Raw genomic sequence first — 12309 nt, forward strand, 5'->3', positions numbered from 1 at the left:
ACGACCAAACCAAAACTTCAGCAAACTATTATGAAATCAATAAGAAGTGATGCAAAATGATTTCAGTGTTACCTGATATAGAAAGCCGATTTATAGAAAAAAATAATAAACATCATTTACGTCTATAACATATCGTCTCTATAGAAACTTTCAAAATTACTAACTGTCATACTCCCATTTTCTTTCTTTATTTATTTATTTAATTATTTATATATTTTGATATTTCATTTCCTACATATTTCTATGTTTACACTATAAAAAAAAATATTTTTCAGTTCCATTTGCTTCTTCTTTGTATCCAAAATATATATAGATTTCTATGTATCCTAATATATGCGCCCAAACACACACATACAGACACACGCACATATATATATATATTGATATATATATACATACACAAAACAGAGGCATGCATATACACCTGATATATCTTATATATATGTGTACATATATATGTATATATATAATATATATATTATTTTCACATGCATATACACTTGTGACATATATTACATATATGTGCACATATACACATACATACATACATACATACCTGCATACATTCATAATACATACATACATACACACAAAACACATACAGACATGCGCATTTATCGGTTAGATAACTCCAACATTTCATTAGCTTTCCTGTGGTTTTCTTCATTTCGATCATGAATTTGCTATCTTTCTTCCAACGTCATTATGTTTTGCACCGCATTTTAGTTCCAGTATTATTTTTAATTCATCATTAAAATACTCTATTTTCTTGCATTAGACATTTGTTCTATTCATCCCAGTAATTTTTATAAAAAGCTTACGTATCATGAGAAGTCAGATATGCATAGAGTCGTATACATAGATATACATAAACGTTAACAATAAAAAATCATAGTAAATGAAATTTGAAACGTATCACACGGACATCTTTTTCTTTCTCGTTGTCTCTCCTTTCTCTCACACTCACGCACTGTCTCTCTCAGCGATATATATATATATATATATATATATATATATATATAGAGAGAGAGAGAGAGAGAGAGAGAGAGAGGGAGAGAGAGAGAGAGAGTGAGTGAGTGAGTGAGTGAAAGAGAGAGAGAGAAAATGAGACAGTAATAGTGACAAACAGACAGAAAGATGGAGAGTGGGTGAGAGAAATATTTATGTACAATAATTTTCTCTATGCCTCTCTTCCTACATGCATTGATGAAGATATGTAAGATAGATGTAGGTTTCGATAATGAATATTTGCGATGTAAAACATTTCTATATCACATAGGTATTTTGTTATTGTTCACATGAATAGATTTCTAGCGATATGATAGAAGTTTATCATCAAAAATATCGCATGAGTGCACGCTAGCAAAATGGAAGTTAGATGTTACTGAACGACCTCCAATATTTTCTTGCTTAGCACTTAACACACTCTTCCAAAATACATTATCCCAGTTAGTTCACAGAGTGCCGTATCCTGCCGCGGAGATTGTGATTTGTTTCGCACACACACACACACTCACAGACACAAAGAGTTACAAAACACGCATACACACACGCGCGTATGCACATACACACACATACACACACTCACAAACACACACATAGACATAGTTACATATATATTAACAAACTGACATAAATGCATACATGTGTGCGCACTTGTGTCTGTATATTGAAACGTCCATACGCATATATGTATATGCTTATATATATATATATATATATATAAAGAGAGAGAGAGAGAGGGTAGATAGAGAGAGGGTAGATAGAGAGAGGGGGAGAGATAGAAAGAAGATCGACAATAGATACATAAAGAAACAGTGAAACACATAGATATATTTACAAATATGGATATATACATGTGTGTATGTATAATATATTCAATATTTATAACACAGATACACACACTAGCATATTTAAAGAGGTACTTGGTAATAAACCGGAGAAAATAAATTACTTTATACTGTAAATGCTGTAATGTTCGAGGGGGTGTATGAAAAATCTTGAGCCTCCAAAACACAAAACATGGTTCAACACTTCTCATGAAGGTACCAGACTACAAGGCACAAAGGCCTTGAAGGCTCGAAACTTTTCATACACCCCTCGTATCATACAATATAAAACATGTACTGTAATATAAAGCATAAACTGTAAATATATAGACATGTGTGCGGGTGTGTGTGCCTTAGAGTTTGCTTCAAGTTGTATGCTTTTGTGTATGTTTGAGTGTTTTGGTGTCTGTGTTTGTATGAGTGTGAGCGTGTGTGCACATGCGCGCGTGTATAAACATGTATGAGTCTTGAAGCCTATACATTCTAAAACATTTGAGAAATTGCATTGTTGAAGTTCGTTTCATTACAAGCTGACTTCTACATACGCCTGTATAATCCGACACACATTTTATATGTACATAATTTTATGTATTTGCACATTTAGATATAAATAAATAATCATATTCAATGTTTTCATAGGCTTTTCTTATTATTTCCTCTTTGAATCGGTCTTCTGTACAGTATATTATCAATCACCTTCGTCACCTCAGAGACGACAAACATCATGTTCAGAAGGCCAAGCTTCTGCTTCTGTTCTCATCAATTTTTTGTGCGTTAGCTTTTGAGTGGTTCTGCTTATTTCTTCGAAAAATTATTTAAGTTCCTCCTACTACAGATGCTTTGCCTTTCATCCTTTCGGGCTCGATAAATTAAATACCAGTGAAACACTGCAGTCAATGGAATCGACTAGTCCACTCACTCAAAATAAATTTAAAGCCTTTGGCCTTTAGAAGAAAGGATTATTATTGATATTAAGGCAGTAAACTGGTAGAATCTTTAGCACGTCGGGCAAAATATCGCTACTTTTTCCGACTTTAAGTTCTGAGTTCAAAGGTCACCGGGGTCGACTTTGCTTTTTTCCCATTGCCTAGTTCAATAAAATATGTACCAGTGAAACACTGGCTTCAGTGTGATCGACTTACACGCACCCACCTAAAATTGCTGGCCTTGTGCCAGAATTCAAAATCTTTATTTCTAAGGTGGTGAGTGGGACAAAAAAACTTATTTTACAGTCCTTGTGTCTATTGTAGAAAGGATTTTTTTATTACTGGCATCACACGTGGAACCCACGCTGGAAACATCGCTAATCAGCCATGCGAGACTGTTAACACTCCCCTTGAAATTAGCAAAACCTATGACAATAATGACAAAGACAAGACCACTAATACCAGCATGACCCGCGACAACTCCAACAATAAGTTATAAATCCAACGACAACTATAATAGAATTATCAGCGGCAGTAGTGACAGCTTTGACAATTGCGCTTACAGCATCAGCACTGTCGGCAAGGAAACCAATTGTAACATATCATTCAATGACAACCTCATCAACAACAGTAACAGGGAAAATCCTAAAAGGAAAATGAAACACAGTTCGCAAGTAGCACAAATAAGTGGATTTCAGCAAGTGGAAACGGATGCGATTAAAACAAGATATTCTTTTCTACTCTAGCCACAAGGCCCGACATTTGGCGGGAGGAGGAAAGTCAATTAGATCGACCCCAGTATGCGTCAGCTACTTAATTTATCGACTCCGAAAGGATGAAGGGCAAAGTCGACCTCAGCGGTATTCTAAAATATATAAGACATTGTCTGACCTGGAGTCTTAGCTGCCCCAGGAAAGAAGCTATGTGCAGCAAGAAAAGAACAATAATTTGTAAGTATATGAATCGTGCAGAAAGCAATCCAAAATACTCTTCCTCGGCCGAAATAGAAAAATGTCTGGAAGAAGTGTGGCCTTTCGTAGTTTATATCTGCCGTGGAAGACAACATTCTGCTGTAAGGAAGAGGAAGCGCAGAGGATGGCTACAACGACCTACTCCTCTGAGCAGGTCATGGTGCTATCCTTATACATGGGACGTGGTGTGGCCAAAATCAGTGTCACAAATGTACATTCTCATAGGGATCAGGCCAACCTAGAAGAGTGTGGGGAGATAATATGGATGAAAACAAGCCCCCAACAAACAGAATAGAAACACCAATGGAATTGCCAATTGTTTTTATTGCTCCAGAAGACGCACATGACATTCCACACTATTTCTATTTATGATAATTTGAAACAGATAACCGTAGTCGTGTAATGTAGGAAGCCCGGATGTCATATCTGTGAGAAAGTGATCTTCTAAAACTTTCTACGGCACTGTGGAGAAGTCATGAGCGGTACTTCACTCTGCACCATTGTTTTCAACACCGAATCTGTGCAATCAGTAAATGGACGGCAGCTGCAACCACTACAATGGCAAATACAAGAGCAGATAGATAAGAAATCAAACGAAATAAAATGACTCCTCGGGTATAGAAGTGGCCTCGAACAAAATGAAATCACTCGACTAGGGGATCATCTAGCTACCAACCGAAGCGAAAGCCCATGCATGAGCATTTCAGTCACACAATTTTCCGAAAGAATGACACATTGATGGCGTTTGTAATAAAGATTAAGTTGTGACAACCTTTTAGATCTTTAATGCTTTTACCATTTCCAAAACACCAGAAGCATGAGAACGAGTTCGACAATGTATTGTGTTTTGCAAAATCGTTTTCTCCAGGTTGTGGAAGGTTTCACGAGCTTATTAAACGAAAGGATCTTGAAAGGCTTGCAAGGCTCCGAGGAACAACCAACACAAGGCTAGGGTGAGTGACAGAATCCTCATTTGTTTCTTTGCTTTTTCGTAGCAATTGTGAGAATAGGTCGAAGACAGCACATGATCTGGAGGCAGCGTGATAAAGGGCGTCACATATTCAACGACCTTAGGTCATTCCATCTTAATGCATAAGACATTGGTAAAACTTGGATTTCTGAAACGCAGTTGCTTGCTGTCTTTCTAGTTACGAGAGTTATACTTCCTTCGGTTGGACTGGATCAAGTAGTTTTCCTAGACCTGGTCGGTAGGTTAATGGTCTTGGATGTAAACTGCAAGGAGGAGAACGGTGGAACCTTCAGACTAGTGGACGATCACGCTCCAAAAAGAGGGTCACGGCCGAATTTCTTTACACGTCTAGAGACGCTTCAATGAAATGATAGAGAATCATTCGTTAGTTTTAACTAAGAAATTGCTTTAGAAAACAATAGAATATAAAACTAGTTAACGGTTTAGGAAATGTACATAGACATTTTGGGGAACGGCTAATTGATTACTTATTTCATTTTGGGAAAGATATAATTGATTACTTATTTCATAAACCCCCGAAAGTTGAAAGGCAGTGTCGAACTCGGCAGAATTAGAACACAGAACGTAATAACGGACGAAATACTGCAAAGCATTTTCTCCGGCGTGCTAAGAATTCTTCCAGCACACTGCGTTTTCAATGATTAAAGGGAAAGTTATTCTCAGTGGAATTTAAAACCTGACTGACATGGGCCAGAATAATACAGCACAAAATTATTTATTTCTTTATTGCCACAAGGGGCTAAACATAAAAGGGACAAACAAGTGATTAAGTCGATTACCTCGACCCCAATGCGTGAATGGTTCTTATTTCATCGACCCCGAAATGATAAAGACAAAGTCGACTTCGGCGGAGCTTGAACTCAGAACGTAACGGCAGACGAAATACCGTTAAGCATTTCACCCGGCGTGTTAACGTTTCTGCCAGCTCGCCGCCTTACAGCACAGATTTATTACGACGGCTGTAACGATGTTACCCGATCCCTGTCTTACTACTACTACTACTACTACTGCTGCTGCTGCTGCTGCTGCTACTGCTGCTGCTGCTGCTACTGCACCTGAGTTAAACTGTCACATCTGTTATCCTTCACTTGCCCCAGGACGTTGGAGGCTGCTTGGTACTTTATTATTTTGTTATTATTATTGTTGTTCTTGTTGTTGCTGTTGTTGATATTGTTGCTGCTACTGCTGCTGTTCTTATATTCGATGTTTTTCATGGAGGTAGATTTAAAGCACCTTCTATTCAAAATAGAATAGAATTCGTTAAAGCCTACTTGCATGCTAGATTGTTTCTAGAAGTATAGAGTCTGCTCGGATACGGTTGATGTAAGAAAACGTAAGGTTTTCTTTTTTAGATTTCGACATTCATTTTTACCATATACAAAAATGGCTACGGAAACCCCCTAGCCATACACATAATAGATATTTCGGAATCAAGAAAATGACGCAATTCACCTGCATAATACAAACAAAACAGAATTCTCATTAAATTATTCAATATATTGTTAGGATCTGAGCATGATAGAAAACATTAATATTCCAACAACCAGTTCTGATATATCGAGTGAATATGTTATCAAAAATAACAACGTGACAACATTGTTGTCACAATGTTTGCGAAACGAAATCATTTCCGCTTTTTCACATAACAACTGCACATTCTCCAGTATATTAAACAATACATAGTATCGGTCTATGATTCTTTTTCCTCGGAATAATAAGCATTGTGTAAAGCTGTTTCGCAAATCAGTTTCTCTTTCTTTTACAAAGAGCAGACATAATGAAACTTCATTTTTAGAGTCCTAAAATAACTTAGGATCTCAAATCCGCTCAAAGCTGAAAGAAATAATATTAGACCCGCGATCCAGAACATAATATCCATTTGCTTGTTTAAAAAATCTAAAAACATTACCTATACTGACTGAAATTGCACAGTTGATACATAGTGTTTTCCCAGTTGCTTCATAGGTGAAATTAAAGACTGTCGGTGAAAAACGTCGACAAAAATTTCACATAAAGTCATTTCTTATCTTTTTTCCCTTTTTTCATTCCTTCTCATTTCATTCATTCATTCATTCATTCATTCATTCATTCTTCTTTCATTACTTTCTTACTTCCTTCATTTCTTTTTTCTTCCTTCCTTTCTTCCTTTTTTGCTTTGTTTCTTTATTTATTGTTACTCTTCTATCGCAGTATATTTGGCTGCTCTGCACAGTACAAAGTTTTGTATCCTACAGAGATCCAACTCCACCAGTAGGAGGAGCGGAAAAAATAGAAAATAAAAGGAGAAAAGAAAGAGCAAAAAGCACATCAACAAAAGACAACGATGAAACCTAATACATACAAAACTTGCAGAGGAAAAGAATAACGACTATATGGCAATAAACACAAACGACATGGCAATAACCACAAAAAGCGCAAGATTCATGAATTACATAAAGACACAAATATCACGTAGACAGATTTTACAATGCCCACAAATCTAAATACCTCCATGCATACGAATCATTCGAATAATCCAAGACACATACACACACCTAAAAGCTAAATTGCAGCGGAAATGGGTATCATTTTTGGAAAATCCCCTTGCGAATACTTGATAATGTCTTGGTGGAAACACCCCCAATCAAACTGGCAGGACGGACAAACCGCCCTTCCACACTAGTAAGTTTTCCTTCCAACCATTTTGCTAAAAGATGGATGGGAGTGGCGAGCATCCACTGAACGGGTCTGCTTTGAGCATACACCTGTAAGTCGGAGATAGTGAACTAAGAAAAGGTACCAGCCCAAAAGACAGGGCACCCGTGGTTTCATGGGGTTTTTTCAATGAGCAACTCTCAGACATCTCTTCCCTATTTAGAGTTGCGCATTGTTAAAATTTTATCATATGGGAGGAGAAATATCAGGAACTAGAACAAAGATATAGAATAAAGAAAAAAGGGACTAAATGTACTTCTTCAAGAGCTTCACTGGATAATTTAAAAGTTCTTGGAGCGACACCTGTATAATAGAAGAACTAAAAACAAACATGCTAAATGGCTGAAAGAATTATGGTTGGATGAATATTAAGTGAAACAGCAATATTAGAGTAACGACCGAAATGGTAACCGAACAAACAATAAAGATTACAAACTGGAAATACCCAGGACCGGATGGGATACAAGGACATTGGCTGAAGAAATTTCGAGCATTACACAGAAGAAAAGCCACGCAAATTGAGAAAATGATCAACAACGGTGTACGAATCCCACAGTAGGAGACCACAGGCAAAATAATTTTTTGCCAAAAGGATCCCAGCAAAAGCAATGCAGTGGATAACTGCAGGCTTATCATCTGTCTGCTCTTGATGTAGATGCTGATGACAGGAATAATATCTAAATGTGTGTATTACTTCCTCGTAATGAATGGGAAACTGTCAGTGAATCAGAAACGGTGCACAAGGAAAAACCGAGGGACAAAAGATCAACATCTCATAAAAGAAAGGCACTGAACGATTGAAAGAAGAGACTTACTCATCTCAGCTTGGCGTGTATCGATTATGAGACTGTGTATGATAGTGTCATCTATTCCAGGATTTTAAAAAGTCTTGAGCTGATACAGGTGTCTTATAACATATGAAATTGTATTAGGAGATCAATGAAAACCTGAAATAAAGAGTCAACTTCGTGTGGAAAAGTTTGGCGGCGTTAACACCAAGAGAGGCATATTCAAGGAGATAGCCTATCACCATTGCTGTTTGTAATTTAAATGATACCCCTCACACAGATACTACGGAATATGACGTCAAAGTACGCCTTGAAAAGTGGAGGAACATTAAATCATCTGTTATATACAGATAATTTAATGATGTGAAATTATGTTAAACTGACGAATGCCAAAAAGTATTCGAAGAGATTAAAGTGATGTTAACGTCAGAGCTATCTCCAGCATATTTTGACGCGAAGCTAAAAATAATTATTGCATCAAATCAGAGCAATAATCTTACATAAGTTGGAAAATGGTAAGGTAAAACCGATCGCACATGCGTCACGTGCATTACTATCGGCGGAAAAAAAAACTACAGCCAAATAGAGAAAGGGGCACTAGCCATTATCTTTGCAGTGAAGAAATTTCATAAATTGTTGCATGGCAGAAAGTTTACCTTGCAGAAAGAACACCGTCCTCTATTAACAATATATGGATCAATAAAAGGTATCTCCACACATACAGCCAATCGACTATAGCGCTGGGGGACTACCTTATTAAATTACGATTTCGAAATGGAATTTTTGCCTTCGAAGAAATTGGGATATGCGGACGGGCTGTAGAGAGTGATCCGCTAGAAATTGTATTAAAAAATATTCTCTTCAATGTAGTGCGGAAACTACCAGTCACATTGGAAGAGATAAAAAGTAAAGCAGAAAAGGATGCATTTATTAACAAAATGAATATATAATAATGAATGACACAAATACAAAAAATTATGTCGCTGAGCGTAACACAGGTTTGAAATACTATTCAATGTGTGACAGCGTGTTGATGTATGCTCAGAGGGTTGTGATACCTGTTGTACTACGAAATAGAATGCTAAAAGAATTTCATGTAGGACATCCTGGAATTGCAAAGATGAAGGCCATCATGAGGAGTTGTATTTACTGGCCTTGTATGAATAAAGATATCGAAAAACTTGTGAAAGCATGCAGGGGATGCGCCCTGGCAGCTAAGGCACCTCCAGTAAAGATTCAACTATGGCCAAAGACAGATATACCGTGATCTAGACTACACATATATTTTGCAGGACAACTAATCGGTGTACATTATCTGGTAGTGGTAGATAGCTACACAAAATGGCCTGAAATCTGTAAGTGCTGAAAACCAAGTACGAAAATAACTACTGAATTTTTGGATGAAATATTTGCACGTTTTGCTATGCCGGACACTATAGTGTTGGACGATGTCACGCAATTTACAGCAAAAGAGTTCAAATAGTTTTGCATGACACATCAAATGGAACATGTCACTACCCTGCCATATCATCCGAGGTCATATGGACATGTGGAGATGCTCGTAGATCCGTTTAAAAGAGCTTTGAGGAAAACCAGAAACGAATCATTAGTGGATAATGCACTGAGAAAGTTTTTACGCGTCTATAGAATAATGTCAAACCCCAACACAGAGCAGAGTCGTGTATGTCACTCGTTGAGTTAACGTTCGCCAGAAAGGTACGATGAGTATTTGATAAATTGTTACCGGGAAGGACACAACAAATGTTGTTAATAATACAAACTATTCCAATATATGTGACGTAGTATTTTTTTAAATGTACAAATATTGAAAAAAAGTTAAGAACAAGGACGAATAACCAAACGTCATGGTAGAGTATTATATATGGTGAAAAGGCAGACATGTAAACATAAGATACATATAAACAAATAAAAAAGTGACACACAGAATGACATATTTGATATTCTGGCGCCGCAGAAAAGGGTTGAACCAGTGCGAAAATCAACTAGAAACAGAAAGCGGACGGAGTAGTTAGAGATTGATTATAAACGAAAAATAATATGTCAATTTCTCCTGAAGGAAGTAATAAAAAGATAAATAAATGAATAAATGAAGGGAATGCCAATCTCAAAGAAGGGAGATGATGTATGGGGAATCTCTACACTTCCGGGATTGCTTAAGTGAACTATGCTAGTTAGTATAAATGAGCTTGCGAAGACCAGTTTGAGAAGAGTGTTATATGCGCAGTCATAGTGTACAGGTCGTAGGAATTATTGAATAGAATATCGTGGAGTGCTTGTTAAGGATACACAGCTGGAGAGTAATAACAGAACATCAGGAAAGGCTTGATATTATAGCAGTTCGGATGTAACAGTGAGGATGAAAAGTCGTACGACATATCAGAAATGATTTTTATAAAAAAAATATAGAAATGATATTTGAAGGGAAAGTAAAGTGCAATTTTAGAGGAATATCAGGCTGGTGTTTCTAGCAAGTTGAACGTTCACAGGGAGACCCTTTCTGTGGCCAAGGTATTGGATTTGAGTTTGGAAGTAGATAAATGTTCTATAGAAGGAAAGAGAAATATGTATGTATATTGGAACTAAGTTTGTTTATTGACCACTGTTGACAGATAACTTGAAAGCATTCAATAGAAGTCCTGTACAAAATGCTAGAATTCAATTTTCAGAAAGCCCTACTCCTGTAAAATATGGAATGACATGGGGAGTGGAGAAAAAGTGTGCTAGGGATATTAGACCGTAAATTTTCCCGAAGTGTGGCAGCGTAGGAAAAATACCGTTAAAATCAAGATAACGATGCTGGTGTTTTTGTCGTTGTAGTTGTTGTTGTAGTGGTGGTGGTGGTGGTAGTGCTGCTGCTGCTTGTTGTTGTGTGCTGGTTATTGTTGTTGTTGTCGTTGTGGTGGTGGTGATAGTGAGGCTGGTGGCGGCTGCGGTGGTGGTGGTGATGGTGGTGTTCGTGTTGGATTTGATGTCGGTGTTAGTGTTGGTGTTAGTGACGGTAATAGTGGTTGTGTTGGTGTTGATGGCGGTGTTGGCGGTGTTGGCGGTGTTGCTACGTTGGTGGAGATGGTAGTAAAGAGGGTGGTCGTCGTGGTTTTGATGATTAATGATTATATTGATTCTTTTCCTTTTTACGAATATGATGATGATGATATCATCATCATCATCATCATCATCACCACCATCATCATCAGTATTATTCTACTGATAACGAGAGAAAAGCACGAATGGTGCTTCTGTATTTAGTTTTTCCAGTATGTCGCTTTCATAAATATTGTTTATCTCACGTCTATTTTTTCCTTCACTTCTCTTGTTTGTTGTTTCTTTCTTTGGTTTTTCTTGTGACGTTCAGGAAAAAGTAATGAGTCAGACGTGTCTCTCTGGGTTACGTGGGTTATCAGCCCATTACATTGTTAAGAAATAGGCTGTATATTGTATAAAGTAAGAAAGATATGGAAGGCGAAACCCTGTGGAGACTGGAGCGAATAATCAGTTAAAAAGAACCCCCGTATGGTGTGAGAATAAGCAAATATCCAGGCTACTATGGACCGTATCTTTATCCTGTATTTGTTTTTATAGTTATTTCAATCTAGGCGTTTGGCACGACGAAAATTCTTAACCTGATTTGACTCGCCCACTACTTTACAGAACACACAAACTTAGATTTGCAGTAACCAAGAATCAAATAATTCGCATGCTCCCACAATTTTATCAAGCGACCGATTTCTTTCCTCGCATCTGCTCTCAGTTTTTAAAAAATAAAATCGTATTGCTAGGGTTGTGCTAATCAGCTTCGCCTGTATTTAGAAGAACGTTTATATGTTTGTATGTATGTATTTATATATGCATGTGTGTATGCATGAATGAATGGCTGGCTGGCTGGCTGGCTGGCTGGCTGGCTGGATGGATGGATGGATGGACAGACGGACGGATGGATGAATCGATGGATCGACGGACGGATAGATGGATAGAAGTGTGTTCATGAACATGAGTAAAAACATATCAAAAGCAAATGAAGATATGGAGGCAAAATACCGCACTAAACAATTATTATGGGATTCGTTGCACAAGTCTTTCGATTCTTCGATG

The sequence above is a fragment of the Octopus bimaculoides genome, chromosome 5, assembly GCF_001194135.2.
Source record: "Octopus bimaculoides isolate UCB-OBI-ISO-001 chromosome 5, ASM119413v2, whole genome shotgun sequence".
NCBI lineage: Eukaryota > Metazoa > Mollusca > Cephalopoda > Octopoda > Octopodidae > Octopus > Octopus bimaculoides.